We start from the raw sequence: 17055 nt of genomic DNA on the forward strand, positions 1-17055 counted from the left end.
CTAATTTGTTGAAATATGTTAAAAAAAACGAACTTGGAACAAAACGAATTGCATTGCTGGTCATTTCTCCGTCCCTCCTGTCGTTTTTCTCTAGTGGGTGGAACCTGCTGGGCTCCTCCCACAGCTCTGCTGTCTCGCCTTGTGCAGGATGACTGGTCTTGTCCCCACCCCCTCCCATCGTTTCCTGCAGGCAGACTGTAGTGGGAGGAACCTGCTGGGCCCCTCCCACAGCTCTGCTCTCTCCCCCTGTGCATGGTGACTGGTCCTGTCTCCGCCCCCTCCTGTAGTTTTCTGCAGGCAGCCTGTAGTGTATTGAGTCCACTGTGGCCCCTCCCACAGCTCTACTCTCTCTCCGTTTGCAGGGTGACTGGTCTTGACTCCGCCCCCTCCTGTAGTTTTCTGTAGTGGGTGGAGTGTGCTAGGCCCCTCCCACAGCTCTGCTATCTCTCCCTGTGCATGGCGACTGGTCTTGTCTCCGCCCCTTCCTGTCGTTTCCTGCAGGCAGACTGTAGTGGGTGGGGTCTGCTGGGCCACTCCCCCAGCTCTGCTCTCTCTCTCTGCTTGTGCAGGGTGACTGTCATGGTCTCCGCCCCCTCCTGCTTGTAATAGGTGGAGTCTGATGGGCCCCTCCCACAGCTCAGACTAAGCACAGAACAATGGTGATGTCACCACAACTTTTACAAGGCAATATCTGGGTTTTCTAAGGCTTTTGGTGGCTAATATTGAAGAACATATTTTGAAGAAAGTTTTTGCGCTCGGAGTTTGGCTTTAGGAATGTGAAATGCCTCGGGCAGGGACTGCTCTGCATATGTGAAGGCAGGCGCTGTGATGATCCGGAGAACAGAAGAGAAGGATAAAAAGATTCCAGGTGGGTTGCGGACGTTGTGCAGACTCAGCTCCAGCACAGAGGACATCTCTGTCTCCGCACTCCCGCTGCCTGTCACGGCGGCCTGGCACAGCGGCGGGGAGAGACGGCTCGGACAGGTGACCCCCCGGTCGGCGTCTCATCTTGCCTTTCATGATGTCCACTGTGGGATCACTGAGAACTTTCAATATTTCTCATCCAATGCTAATACAAGAGCCGGGGATGGAAAATACAGAATATCACTGCAGAGAGAGAAGAACATTCAATGCAATCATGTGTTCATGGAAAAAAGTAGTTTGTCGCATTTTTGAATACAGCTAGCTTAAAGGGTCACTCCAACCCAATGTGATGTTTCTGTTATTGGTGGAGGTTGGATAAATCTGTCTTTGTAGGTCTTGAATACTCCAATATAATTCCTGGATGGTGGGAGACGCTCATAATAGACACAGCAGGTATACAGACCCCGGAACTCGGTGAAGGTATGGTGGTGGAGTGCTACGCTTGTTGGAGCCGCTGGATAGGAATGGTCCTCTGTTCTTTGCCTCAACCGTCTCAAGAACCTCCGCCCCCCCTGACACCCCAGATTGGGGGCGACATACACTATCACTGGAAGTAATACACAATAATAGTGCTATAGCAAAGAAAAAGGCATCAAACCAGGTAGTACAGGCAGAAGCAGTAGTAAGGTTTAATGTACCGAGTGCTGGAACTATATTGCTAGAGCATATTTATGGTGGCTAGTCCTAGACCGACTGGGTATGTACTGTCCAGAAGAAATGGAGGTGTCAGAAACCATGAAATCAGACAGAGATAGAAGAACAGTTCCCACTTGTTTAATAATAAAAGTACATAGAACAATACGTAGTCAAAACATAGCCAAACATCAGTGAGCCAGAGGTGAGCGTGGTAAAGCAGCAAGCAGGATCTGGAGCCAGAAGGGATGTCAGCCAAGCAAGTTTTTTAACAGGAATGCAGGAGATAGTCTCTGTGATGCTGACCAAGGCAAAAGCAGAGATCCTCTGGGCTGGACGGCCTAAGTAGGCAGGACTGACGAGCAGGATATCATCAACAGCTGAGTAACTGTGGAGAAAAAGGAGCTGGCAATTAGCCGACAGCTGCGCGGCCAGCTTAGAGAAGGAAGGGCTGAGCCCGGCCCTGACAGGAGAATGGAAGCAGATGGGGTCGGGGAACAAAGGGGGCTTGTAGAATAATTATAATTGCAATGGCAGTCCTTTGAGAAGTTCTTCTGCCAGCTAGCGTTGAGGCCCTTTAGGAGCATTGCTGCACTGGCATTGACAGTCTCAGCCAACCTGAATGCAGCACAGATACAGTATAGGTTTGGTATAGACTCTGCACAAGATCCTGACTGCTTGGCATATTTACAGTGCTGAATAGCTCAAGCCTAGAATAGAAAGGTAAATAGAAAGGTGACTCACTTCATCTCTTTCACCCTCCCTGCCTGTTCTGTACAGACTGGGACACATAGAAGGCCATTTAAAGAGAGTAAATGAACAACAATGTGACAACAGAGAGTTTATCTTGAGCATCTAAGAGAGAAGGAATTGAACTTGAAGGTCTATTTTGAAGGCTTCAGGGGCCTTGTTCCTGTGTCATTGCACTCAGCACATTATTACGTATTTGCCATTGCCGCTCTGCCCGTCAAGCAGGTACGATGGGAGTTTATTTCTTCGCACACTCTCTGGTTTCATCTCTGCTCTCCTATTCACTCTCATTAGTGAATCTTCCTATTTGCATGTCAATGACACAGAGACTGTTTAACGCTCCGCTCTCCAGAGCACTTAAACAAGATTTACAGTAATGACGCACGCAGAAGGAGCACTCTCACCGCCAAGAAATACGATGCCGCCACCGCCGCCTTTGCTATCTCATTGTTTCAGAAGTAACCTGTCATATATATATATATCTATATTATATTATATGTTCCCATTTGCTGCAAAAACTTTTAATGAGAGCGAACACAAAGGGGGGGCACACAGGTCACCCTTCATAGACCTGTATACAGGTGTACCATCAGAGGAGATAGTGAGCTCCTGGGGCACATAGGTCACCCTTCAAAGACCTGTATACAGTTGTGCCATCAGAGGGGATAGTGGGCTCCTGGGGCACATAGATCGCACTTCATTGACCTATATACAGGTGTACCATCAGAGGGGATAGTGAGCTCCTGGGGCACATAGGTCGCCCTTCATAGACCTATATACAGGTGTACCATCAGAGTGGATAGTGGGCTCCTGGGGCACATAGGTCGCCCTTTATAGACCTATATACAGGTGTACCATCAGAGGGGATAGTGAGCTCCTGGGGCAGATAGGTCGCGCTTCATAGACCTATATACAGGTGTACCATCAGAGGTGATAGTGAGCTCCTGGGGCACATAGGTCACCCTTCAAAGACCTGTATACAGTTGTACCATCAGAAGGGATAGTGAGCTCCTGGGGCATATAGATCGCACTTCATAGACCTATAAAAAGGTGACCATCAGAGGAGATAGTGAGCTCCTGGGGCACATAGGTCACCCTTCAAAGACCTGTATACAGTTGTACCATCAGAGGGGATAGTGGGCTCCTGGGGCACATAGATCGCACTTCATTGACCTATATATAGGTGTACCATCAGAGGGGATAGTGAGCTCCTGGGGCACATAGGTCGCCCTTCATAGACCTATATACAGGTGTACCATCAGAGGGGATAGTGAGCTCCTGGGGCACATAGGTCGTGCTTCATAGACCTATATACAGTTGTACCATCAGAAGGGACAGTGAGCTCCTGGGGCACATAGGTCACCCCTTCATAGACCTATATACAGGTGTACCATCAGAGGGTATAGTGGGCTCCTGGGGCACATAGGTCACCCTTCATAGACCTGGTGGAGGGTGTATTTCCTAAAGGTAGAGAGAAGGTCAGGAGCAGAGTATTTTCTATCTTATGGAGGGCCATGTTGGAGGGTGGGATATCCTGGTGAAGAGTGTAATCCTAAAGGCAGAGAAGGTCATGAGCAGAGTATTTTCTATCTGATGGAGGATCATGTTGGAAGGGTGGGATATCCTGGTGGTGGGTGTAATTATAAAGGCAGAGAGAAGTTCAGGAGCAGAGTATTTTCTATGTTATGGAGGGTCATGTCGGAGGGTGGGATATCCTGGTGGTAGGTGTAATCATAAAGGCAGAGAGAAGGTCAGGAGCAGAGTATTTTCTATCTTATGGAGCAATGGGAAGCGAATGGCAGGTATGGTGCTTGTTGTGTGCCACATCCAAAATTCACATAGAGAAAGAAAAGGGGGTTCCCCTGGGTGGACTTTATAGGCAACACAATATATTTATGAAAACTGGAAGGATTTCAATAGAGTAATATCAGAAAGAGAATTCTATATATATAATAAAACAATTATTTATTTAAGATCATACATAAAAGCAGGTTTGCACATTGATAATACAAATCACTGTATCAGACATAAATTTGAAACAATCTTCTTACACCCGACGCGTTTCGGAAAATTCCTTCTTCAGGGGCGTAGAAGAAAGAGAGAGAAATTTTCATTGAAAGTGCAGAAAAATATAATAATCGCATGATGAGTTGTTTTACAATGTAAGCATTTTTCAAAGTACGAGGTACACTGTTTACAAAAATATTTACTTACATATTAAAGGTAAATTGTATATGTCTCAATGTTGCAAATGGAGAACATTAAAAACTAAGATAGATCAGCCTGTGGATGGTTTATCGATGAAGGTGTTATCCCATGGCAAAAGAGGGAGGGGCAAAAGAAGGAAATATCAAAAGTATATTTTTTGGTTTTAATTACAGATTGCTGGTAATCCTCTTGGCCTCAATTTCCCGAAAGAAAAATGGGGGGCCCCTTTCCTGAAAATAGATAAAGAAACATATAATATGCATGTCTGTGAAAGGCCTACACAGGCACGCATGTATAAATATCTATATATAATTTGTAAACCAATTTAGATTTAGAAAAAAGAGGGGAAGGAAAATGAAAAATTTTGTAATAGGGAAAAAAAAAATAAAAAAATTATATATATATATATATATATATATATATATATATATATATATATAATAAAAATTTAATTAAAAATTTAAAAATAAAATTAAAAAAGATACCTGAAGGTCGGGCCTATGTTAGATCTGAAAGCCAAAACTAGTTGGGGTTCCACCTAACAATCACTATAAAAGAAATAAATAAATACATAAATACAATTAATACAACAATGATATTGTTTTTATAATACTATATATTATTTAATTTATTCATTAATTTTTATTAAAAGTTAAGATAATATATTGAAACTTCAATATTTATTTCATATTGTTTATTAATTATATTTATTATTCATAAGTTGTATTTAAAAAAAAATAAAAAATCTCATGGAGGGTAATTTTAGAGGGTGGCATATCCTTTTGGAGGGTCTAATCATAAAGGCAGAGAGAATGTCAGGAGCAGAGTATTGGATGGTCATGGATGGTCATGTTGGAGGGTGGGAAATCCCGGTGGTGGGTGTAATCATAAAGGCAGAGAGGAGGTCAGGAGCAGAGTATTTTCTATCTGATAGAGGGTCATGTTGGAGGGTGAGAACTGCTGGTGGAGGGTGTAACCATAAAGGCAGAGATAAGGTCAGGAGCAGAGTATTTTCTATCTTATGGAGGGTGTGTTGGATATACAGTAATTAGAAAGTGGTGTGGTGCAGATTTGGCTATAATCAATCTCACCTGCACTAACATGCGCCCTTTCCGTCTAATGGTATAATGCATGTTACTTAACCACTTTCAGACCGGACCATTTTGCTGGTCAAAGACCAGACCACTTTTTGCGATTCGGCACTGCGTCGCTTTAACTGACAATTGCGCGGTCGTGCGACGTGGCTCCCAAACAAAATTGACGTCCTTTTTTTCCCACAAATAGAGCTTTCTTTTAGTGGTATTTGATCACCCCTGCGGTTTTTATTTTTTGCGCTATAAACAAAAATAGAGCGACAATTTTGAAAAAAACGCATTATTTTTTACTTTTTGTTATAATAAATATCCCCCAAAAATATATAAAAAAACATTTTTTTCCCTCAATTTAGGCCGATACGTATTCTTCTACATATTTTTGGTAAAAAAAATCGCAATAAGCGATTATTGATTGGTTTGCGCAAAAGTTATAGCGTTTACAAAATAGGGATAGTTTTATAGCATTTTTATTAATAATTTTTTATTATTTTTTTTTTTTACTAGTAATGGCGGCGATCAGCGATTTTTATTGTGACTGCGACATTGTCGGGGACCCATCGGACATTTTTGACACATTTTTGGGACCATTGTCATTTATACAGTAATCACTGCTATATAAATGCAGTGATTCCTGTGTAAATGACACTGGCAGTGAAAGGGTTAACCAGTGGGTGGCAGTGTAGGGGTTAAGTGTTCCTAGGGGTGTGTTACTAACTGTGGGGGGGTTGGGCTTTCATTTAGTGTACACAGATCTCTGCTCCAATCACATGGAGCAGAGATCAGCGTCACTAGTTGCTAGGCAGAATGGAAAAATGTTGTTTATACAGCATTTCCTCCATTCGGCCGCTCCGTGAGACGATCGCGGGGATGCCCGCGGCGATCGAGTCCGCGGGTCCCGTGACCGGACTCACGGGGGTCCCGACCAGCGCGGGAGCGCGCCGCCGGCGGCGCGCTCCCGATGGCAGGGCGGCATCGAATATTGGACGTACATGTACGCCAATATGCCTGCCCGTGCCATTCTGTCGACGTACATCGTCGTGCGCTGGTCGGGAAGTGGTTAACCTATGTCTCCCGCATTTCCCCAGTAAACAGACATGACCATGCTTACGTCCTCATCTCAGCATGACTGCCCCCTCCTGGGCAGAGGCTCTTGCTTTTATTCAAAGACAAAATAAATCACAAGCAGGAAGTCCTGGCTCCAATAGCCAATTGCTTCGTCCACAGGAAGTGACGACACAGGAAGTGACGACACAGGAAGTGACGACACAGGATGTGACCAAACAAGGATATGACTATATACAACAACCAATGACTACTGTTCCTACTATGTTGATCAGGCATACAGGGGTGACACGAGCGCACATCCGCTAAACTGATAATGTGTTTGCAGAGCGAACACCTCCCCCTAGACAAACGTCTCTGCATCGCACAGGAGCCCTTTCGCCGGCAGACATATCCTCACTCCACAAACACCCTTTCTCCAACCTCAGGAAGTTCTCCACTACCTAACGGATCTCAACCAGTGTCAGTCTGTCCCGGTCAGCTCTTTACGGGGGAACTAACACTGGGAGACACTGTGACAATACATATTAAAATACTTCTTCATAAAATGTACACAACAGTAGATAACGACAGAAGTTCTGGAAAGTTCCTTTAACATGTTGCAGATCTCTGGGGCCGTACTGTCCTTTCCACTTGGTCTTCTCCATGTACTTGTGAATGGAAGGTTCTCTAATGTCTCCGTATATGAATGCCTTGGCCTTTATGTTTTAATTAAATCTGAGAAAATACATTTAGAGGGGATTAAACTATTACATTGTTAAAGGCTGAGCTCATAGCAAATGCCAAGTAAACACGAGCCGGGCAGTTACTTAAAGGGACCTTTTTGTCTAAATTTAGAAGTTTGCATAATAGACGTAATCAGATTAAACTTTAAATCTCTGTAATGTGTGCTGATGCCGTAAACACCTCGTGTCTGTGAATACCGTATTTATCGGCGTATAACACGCACCCTTTTCCCCTTAAAATCAGGTGCGTGTTATACGCCGATACTCTGAGATTTCCGCACGATTTTTTGGTGATGTCCGCTTATTTTTTTTAAAATGGCGCCGCCGAGATGTCCTGTGTATCTCGGCGGCGCCCGGAAGTTCTTGGCGGCTTTCGGCCGCTCTCGGACCTTCTCAGCGGCTTTCGGCCACCTCGGACCTTCTCGGTGGCTTTCGGCCCCCTCGGCCCTTTTCAGCGGCTTTCGGCCACTCTCGGACCTTCCGAGAAGGTCCCAGAGCGGCCGAAAGCCGCCGAGGTCCGAGAGCGGCGGAAAGCCGACGAGAAGGGCCGAGGCGGCCAAAAGCCGCCGAGACTGTCCGAGAGCGGCCGAAAGCCGCCAAGAACTTCCGGGCGCCGCCGAGATACACAGGACATCTCGGCGGCCGAAAGCCGCCGAGATCAGAGAGCGGCCGAAAGCCGCAGAGAAGGTCCGAGGTGGCCGAAAGCCGCTGAGAAGGTGCGAGGTGGCCGAAAGCCGCCGAGAAGGTCCGAGGTGGCCGAAAGCCGCCGAGAAGGTCAGGACATCTCGGCGGCGCCATTTTAAAAAAAATAAGCGGACATCACTAATGCACTAAGGCTACAACGACAGACAAGCTGCATTACAAGGCTGCATGACAAGGCTGCAATGAGGACAGGCTGCATGACAAGGCTGCAAATGACACTGATAAGGCTGCATTGATGGGCATTTAAATGTAAGTTTTTTTCCCTTAAATTTCCCTCCTAAACTTGAGGTGCGTGTTATACGCCGGCGCGTATAAAATAAATACGGTAGTTAGTATTTACATTTGTCCGCGGGGCGGCCATATTTCCTCATTACGTCGGCAGGCCCCGCTTCCTGCTTAGCAGCTCCTTCCAATACAAGTTTATGAGACTTCTCAGAGTGATTGAGAATCGCCAACCCTCGGTTTTATCGCAGCAGTTGTTCAGCGGGAGAGGTACATGCTTGATATATAGAAAGACAAAAAAAAAAAAAAAAAAAAGAAGAATATGGAACTGCAAGCAAATCAATTGTGAAGTCATACAATATATTTTCAACAATGGGTCAAAATGTGTACTGGCAAAAGTAAAAAATAAAGGGCATTCCCCTTTAAATGCACCCTGGGGTTCCCCTTTTTAATGTATCATACATATCCTTAGAACAGCACCAATTTTTTGCTTAAAAAAAAAGAAATAAAAATTCTATTTAATTTGAATAAACGTTGTTTTAATTTTTTATTTTTTTTTGTGAATGAGGTTTATTAAACAATGACAAAGATTCATGATCTTGGTCGCACCTTCTTGCCTTTGTACAAGGCCAACAGTGAAGCACTGGCTACTTTGAGAACCTTGAACCGCACACCAGGAATGTCACCAACTGCATGACCAGCACGACCAAATCCAGCAACCAACCCTTCATCGTTTTCCTCAATAAAGTTCAGACAACCGTCGTTTGGTACGAAACCTGTCATTTTCTTGATTAGCTGCACTCTGATGCACTTCCTGGTGGCAGAGTTTGGCCGCTTAGCCTCAACGCCAACTTTTTCCTGGACGATTCCTTTAGCATGGGAAGTACCTCCAAAAAAGGGTTAGCCTTTAGGGCAGTCCCCAAGTGGGCCTTCTTGTACTGCTTGTCGTGCCAATTCTGCTCACGTCGGTGGTTACGGAGATTTCTTGCTGTACGAAGACCACGGCACTTGCCCATCTTGCCTGTCCCAGGAAAGACCGTCTCCCCAGAAACATAATTTTAATTTAAACCTTTGAGGATCACATGGGCCGGCATCTCCCTTCGCGGCCCCCTGAATTGCATTTGGTCCATTTTTAGGTCACTATGAGAGTTCCCGTTTCTCTAAAAGCTTGACGAAATGCGTTGGGCTCAATCAAGGTGACATGAAGGCGGTCCTTGGCCGTTTTTAAGCTCTTGGCGCCGCCCCCTTTAAGGGGTTTCAGATGCCGGGAGGCAGGGTGGGGTTTGTGATTATGTGACCGCCGTGATTGGCTGTCACATGTTTGGAAAGCTCCAGATCGCAAGCAGAGATTGGGAGCTTTCCGTTATCCACCAGTAACTGTGCTGGGAGCACAAGCTAGTGGCACAGCTGTGTTTGGCAATCTGCTACACAAATATGCGGCCTCTCGGGGGCCAAGGTCCACTTGCCATGATGAGGTATTTCAGGAAAATGACACAATATGGCCAGCAGATGGAGCTAATGATCATAGTAAATACATAAATATTTGTTACCTATCATCAGCTCCATCTAGTGGCCAAAATGCAGTCTATTCCTCAAGTACCTCAATCATAAAAACACTGCGTCATGGCCACTAGAGGGAGTTAATGATCCTGGTAAATAAATACATATTTGTTTCCTATGATCATCAACTCCATCTAATGGCCATAAGTTGGCATTTTCCTGAAATTCCTCTATCATAAAAATACTGCCTTATGGCCACTAGATGGAGCTGATGATCATAGGGAATAAATACTTATTTACTGTGATTGTCAGCACCATCCAGTGACCATAATGTGGTACATTCCTCAAATATCTCAATCATTAAAATACTGCAGCACGGCCACTAGAGGGAGCTAATGTTCTTAGTAAATAAATAAATATTTGTTTCCTATGATCATCAGCTCCATCTAGTGCCCATATAGCATTATTTTCCAAAAATACCTCAGTCAGAAGAATACTGCATTATGGCCACTAGAGGGAGATGATGATCATAGGGAATAAATACTTTTTTTTTACTATGATCATCAACTCCATCTACTGGCTATAATGCAGTATATTCCTGAAATACCACAATCAGAAAAATACTGCCTTATGGCCACTAGATGGAGCTGGTGATCATAGGGAATCATGGCCACTGGAGGGAATTAATGATCATAGTAAATAAATACATATTTGTTTCCTATGATCATCAACTCCATCTACTGGCCATAATGCATTATATTCCTGAAATACCGCAATCAGAAAAATACTGCCTCATGGCCACTAGATGGAGCTAATGATCATAGGGAATAAATACTTATTTACTATGATTGTCAGCTCCATCTAGTGGCCATAACGCAGTATATTCCTGCAATAATTCAATAATTAAAATACTGCATCACGGCGACTAGAAGGAGCTAACAATCATAGTTAATAAATAAATATTTGTTTCCTACAATGATCAGCTTCATCTAATGGCCATAAGTTGGTATTTTCCTGAAATTCCTCTATCATAAAAATACTGCCTTATGGCCACTAGATGGTGCTGATAATCATAGGGAATAAATAATTATTTACTATGACTGCCAGCTCCATCTAGTGGCCATAATGTGGTATATTCCTGTAATACCTCAATAAAAATACTGCATCGCGACCACTAGAGGGAGCTAACGGTCATAGTAAATAAATAAACATTTGTTTCCTGTGATTATCAGCTCCACCTACTGGCCATATAGCATTATTTTCCAAAAAATACCTCAATCAGAAAAATACTGCATTATGGCCACTAGAGGGAGCTGATGATCACATGGGATAAATACTTATTTATGTGATTTTTAGCTCCATATAGTGGCCAGAATGAGGTATTTCAAGAAAATGCCACACTATGGGCAGTAGATGTTTCCTATGATCATCAACTCCATCTATTGGCCATAATGCAGTATATTCCTGAAATACCTCAATCAGAAAAATACTGCCGTATGGCCACTAGATGGTGCTGATGATCAGAGGGAATAAATACTTATTTACTGTGATCGTCAGCTCCATCTAGTGACCGTAATGTGGTACATTCCTGAAATATCTCAGTCATTAAAATACAGCAGCACGGCCACTAGAGGGAGCTAACGATCATAGTAAATAAATAAATATTTGTTTCCTATGTTCATCAGCTCCATCTAGTGCTCATATAGTATTATTTTCCAAAAATACCTCAGTCAGAAGAATACTGCATTATGGCCACTAGAGGGAGCCAATGATCATAGGGAATAAATACATTTTTTTACTATGATCATCAACTCCATCTACTGGCTATAATGCATTATATTCCTGAAATACCTCAATCAGAAAAATACTGCCTTATGGCCACTAGATGGAGCTAATGATCATAGGGAATAAATACTTATTTACTATGATCGTCAGCTCCATTTAGTGGCCATAATGCAGTATATTCCTGAAATACTTCAATAATTAAAATACTGCATTACGGCGACTAGAAGGAGCTAACGATCATAGTAAATAAATAAGTATTTGTTTCCTATGATCATCAGCGCCATCTAATGGCCATATGTTGGTATTTTACTGAAATTCCTCCATCATAAAAATACTGCCTTATGGCCATTAGATGGTGCTGATAATCATAGGGAATAAATACTTATTTACTATGACTGTCAGCTCCATCTAGTGGCCATAATGCGGTATATTCCTGTAATACCTCAATAAAAAAAAAAACTGCATCGTGACCACCAGAGGGAGCTAACGGTCATAGTAAATGAATAAACATTTGTTTCCTGTGATCATCAGCTCCACCTACAGGCCATATAGCATTATTTTACAAAAAATACATCAATCAGAAAAAAACTGCATTATGGCCACTAGAGGGAGCTGATGATCATAGGGGCTAAATACTTATTTACTGTGATTTTCAGCTCCATCTAGTGGCCATAATGAGGTATTTCAAGAAAATGCCACATTATAGCCAGTAGATGGAGCTAACAATTATAGTAAATAAATAAATAAATATTTGTTTCCTATGATCATCATCTCCATCTAGTGCCATAAGGTGGTATTTTCCTGAAATACTGCCTGATGGCCACTAGGAACAGATGATCACGGGGAATAAATAATTATAAAAACGTATTTACTATATTTCTAAAAAGTTGTTTAGTCGTGTCTGACTCTACGTGACCTCATGGACCATAGAGCTGCAGGATTTTCTGTCCTCCACTGCCTCCTGGAGCTTGCTCAACTTCATGTTCTTTGTTTTCGATGATGCTCTCTATCCATCTTTTTTTTTCCTTTCGACCTCTTCTCCTTTTTCCTTCTATGTTTCCCGGCATCAGGGTCTTTTCCAATGAGTCCTCTCCTCGTATTAGGTGGCCTTCCTTATGGTCCAACCTATGGTATTTGTGAAATACCTCAATCATAAAAATACTGCACCACGGCCACTAGAGAGAGCTAACGATCATAGTGAATAAATACATATTTGTTTCCTATGATCATCAGCTCCATCTAATGGCCATAAGGCAATATTTTCCTGAAATACCTCAATCAGAAAAACACTGCATTATGGCCACTAGAGGGAGCCGATGATCATATTGAATAAGTACAGTGGAACCTCGGACTGCAAGTAACGCGGTTTCTGATCGTTTCACAATACGAGCTATTTTTGATTAAAAAAAATCCTGACTTGCTTCGCAAGCGTTGTTTTACAAGACGAGCAGGATTCAAGCTGCTGGGGTGTGCAGTGCCACATTTGGTGCGGGGGAGGTGTGGAGATGCTCGGCGACGCTTGGAGACCACGCGGAGACGCTCATAGACACTCGGGGACCACGCAGAGATGCTTGAAGATGCTTGAAGACGCTCGGAGACACTCGGAGACGCTCAGAGACACTCGGAAACAATCCGTTCCAGAGTGTCTCCGAGCATCTCCGAGTGTACTCTGAGCATCTCCAAGCATCTCTGCGTGGTCCCCGAGTGTCTATGAGCGTCTCCAAGCATCTCCGCATGGTCTCCAAGCGTCTCCGAGCATCTCAAAGCATCTCTGCGTGGTCTCCGAGTGTCTCTTAGCGTCTTCGAGTGTTTCCGAGTGTCTCCAGAGCTCCCCCACCTCTGGCCACATGCGGTACTGCATAGACAAGCAGTGGCTGTTTCTATTATTTCCTATGAGGGAAACTCGCTTTGATATACGAGTGCTTTGGCTTACAGACATTCTTCTGAAACGGATTATGCTCGTAATCCAAGGTATTACTGTACAGTGCAAGCAAGACGAGCAACTTTTTTTTTTTAAATTCTGACTCAGTTTGCGATTCAAGCTAATGGGGGGTGCCGGGGACACTTGGAACGGTTCGGAGCCGTTCAAAAATACTCGGAACCACTCAGAAATACTCGGAAATACTCTGTTCCCAAGTGTTTTCAAGCCTTTCCGAGTTCAGCCGAGCTGTCTCCGAGTATTTCCGAGGCTTTCTGGCGCCCCCACCCCACCTCTGGTTACATGCGGTATTGCATGTAATAGAAGTCAATGCGGAATTAATTATCTTCGTTTCCATTGACATCTATGGGGAAACTCGCTTTGATATGCGAGTGCTTTGGATTACAAGCATTCTCCTGGAACGGATTAGGCTCATAATCCAAAGTATTAGTGTATAATAATTTTTACTATGATTGTCAGCTCCATCTAGTGGCCAGAATTAGCTATTTCAGGAAAATGCTGCGTTCTGGGCACTAGATGGGGCTGATGATCACAGGAGATAAACATATTTGTCAAATTGTGGGGATATTTTGTGACACCTATGTGAAAAGGTATTTTTTTTTAAAAATAAAATGACTCCTTAACCACTTCCCGACCAGCGCACGACGATGTACGTCGACAGAATGGCACGGGCAGGCATATTGGCGTACAGGTACGTCCAATATTCAATGCCGCCCTGCCATCGGGAGCGCGCCGCCGGCGGCGCGCTCCCGCGCTGGTCGGGACCCCCGTGAGTCCGGTCGCGGGACCCGCGGACTCAATCGCCGCGGGCATCCCCGCGATCGTCTCACGGAGCGGCCGAATGGAGGAAATGCTGTGTAAACAACATTTCTCCATTCTGCCTAGCAACTAGTGACGCTGATCTCTGCTCCATGTGATTGGAGCAGAGATCAGTGTTCACTAAATGAAAGCCCAGCCCCCCCCACACAGTTAGTAACACACCCCTAGGAACACTTAACCCCTACACTGCCACCCACTGGTTAACCCTTTCACTGCCAGTGTCATTTACACAAGAATTACTGCATTTATATAGCACTGATTACTGTATAAATGACAATGGTCCCAAAAATGTGTCAAAAATGTCCGATGGGTCCCCCACAATGTCGCAGTCACAATAAAAATCGCTGATCGCCGCCATTACTAGTAAAAAAAAAAAATTATAAAAAATTATTAATAAAAATGCTATAAAACTATCCCTATTTTGTAAACGCTATAACTTTTGCGCAAACCAATCAATAATCGCTTATTGCGATTTTTGTTACCAAAAATATGAAGAAGAATACGTATCGGCCTAAACTGAGGGAAAAAAATGTTTTTTTATATATTTTTGGGGGGATATTTATTATAACAAAAAGTAAAAAAATAATGTGTTTTTTTCAAAATTGTCGCTCTATTTTTGGTTATAGCGCAAAAAATAAAAACCGCAGGGGTGATCAAATACCACCAAAAGAAAGCTCTATTTGTGGGAAAAAAAGGACGTCAATTTTGTTTGGGAGCCACGTCGCACGACCGCGCAATTGTCAGTTAAAGCGACGCAGTGCCGAATCGCAAAAAGGGGTCTGGTCCTTGACCAGCAAAATGGTCCGGCCTGCAAGTGGTTAAAGTTCTTACAGGTACCACCCCACCCCCCCCCCCCCTCCAAGAATCTCATTGGTGATTTAAGGCATCTGCTTTATTATATTGGGTGAGCTGACCCTTTAGGTCTCATTTTTGCTGGCTAAGTTTGAAATGATTGGTGGAGAAGAGGAGGACGCATGCTGCGGACCTCGGGGGTGGGGGGGGGGGTAAATCTGGCGTGAAATAATTTGCATCCATTCGGCTGGGGCGAGGATGTGCGAGGAAGTGGCTCATTGTATTGCGGCGGAGGGAAAAAAAGGGTTTTATTTATTCTTTACTGCCAAGCCTGGAACACAGACGTGTTTTTAAATAAAAGAGGAGAAAATAACAATTTCATCAATCTTCTCTTAATTACATTCTAGGAAAATATGTTTTTCTTAACATCGTTTTCCTTTTCTCTCTCTCTCTCTCTGGTAATTACTCTTAGCGGTGGGGAATATATTCCACTCTACAGATAAAGAACATTCCGGAAGGAAGGAATGTAGGTCGGGTGCGGGCACGCCGGGACCACCGATGAACTACAATTCCCAGCATGGTGCAAAAGCCGTACATTGACCCCGAGGATCATCCATCATCAGTGGCGGCTGGTGCTCAAATTTTTTTTTTGGCGGGGAGCAAACAAACTGAAAAAAAATCAATTGCAGCCACTGTGCCCATCAAACGCAGCTACTGTGCCAAACGCTGCCACTGTGCCATCAAACACAGCTACTGTGCCAAATGCTGCCACTGTGTCATCAAATGCAGCTACTGTGCCAATTGCTGCCACTGTGCCATCAAACGCTGCCACTGTGCCACCAAACGCTGGCACTGTGCCATCAAACACAGTTACTGTCCCAAACGCTGCCACTGTGCCATCAAACACAGTTACTGTGCCAAACGCTGCCACTGTGCCATCAAACGCAGCTACTGTGCCAAACGCTGCCACTGTGCCATCAAACGCTGTAACTGCGCCACCAAACGCTGCCACTGTGCCATCAAACACAGTTACTGTGCCAAACGCTGCCACTGTGCCCATCAAACGTTGCCACCGTGCCACCAAATGCTGCCACTGTGCCATCAAACGCACTTACTATGCCAAACGCTGCCACTGTGCCCATCAAACGCTGCCACTGTGCCATCAAACGCAGCTACTGTGCCAAACGCTGCCACTGTGCCATCAAACGTGGCTACTGTGCCAAACGCTGTCGCTGTGCCATCAAACGCAGCTACTCTGCCAAACGCTGCCACTGTGCCATCAAACGCAGCTACTGTGTCAAACGCTGCCACTGTGCCATCAAACGCAGCTACTGTGTCAAACACTGCCACGGTGCCATCAAACGCTGCCACTGTGCCACCAAACGCTGCCACTGTGCCATCAAATGCAGCTACTGTGTCAAACGCTACCACTATGCCACCAAACGCTGCCACTATGCCATCAAATGCAGCTACAGTGCCAAACGCTGCCATTGTGCCATCAAACGCAGCTACTGTGCCAAACGCTGCCGCTGTGCCATCAAATGCAGCTACTGTGCCAAATGCTACCACTGTGCCATCAAACACAGCTACTGTGCCAAATGCTGCCACTGTGTCAAACGCAGCTATTGTGCCAATCGCTGCCACTGTGCCATCAAACGCTGCCACTGTGCCACCAAACGCAGTTACTGTGCCAAAAGCTGCCACTGTGCCCATCAAACGCTGCCACTGTGCCCATCAAACGCAGCTACTGTGCCAAACGCTGCCACTGTGCCATCAAACACTGCCACTGTGCCACCAAACGCAGCCACTGTGCCATCAAAGCAGTTACTGTGCCAAATGCTGCCACTGTGCCCATCAAACGCAGCCACTGTGCCCATCAAACGCAGCTACTGTGCCAAAT

General features: G+C 44.5%; 1 pseudogene; it reads right to left on the reverse strand.

Moving 5' to 3' along the window:
• Nucleotides 1-8911: 8911 nt before the first annotated feature.
• Nucleotides 8912-9350, reverse strand: LOC143927059 (small ribosomal subunit protein uS12 pseudogene; annotated as a pseudogene).
• Between the last annotated feature and the right edge of the window lie 7705 nt (nt 9351-17055).

Source organism: Lithobates pipiens, unplaced genomic scaffold, assembly GCF_037356315.1.
Source record: "Lithobates pipiens isolate NorthernLeopardFrog02 unplaced genomic scaffold, aLitPip1_a1.2 Scaffold_23, whole genome shotgun sequence".
Taxonomy (NCBI): domain Eukaryota; kingdom Metazoa; phylum Chordata; class Amphibia; order Anura; family Ranidae; genus Lithobates; species Lithobates pipiens.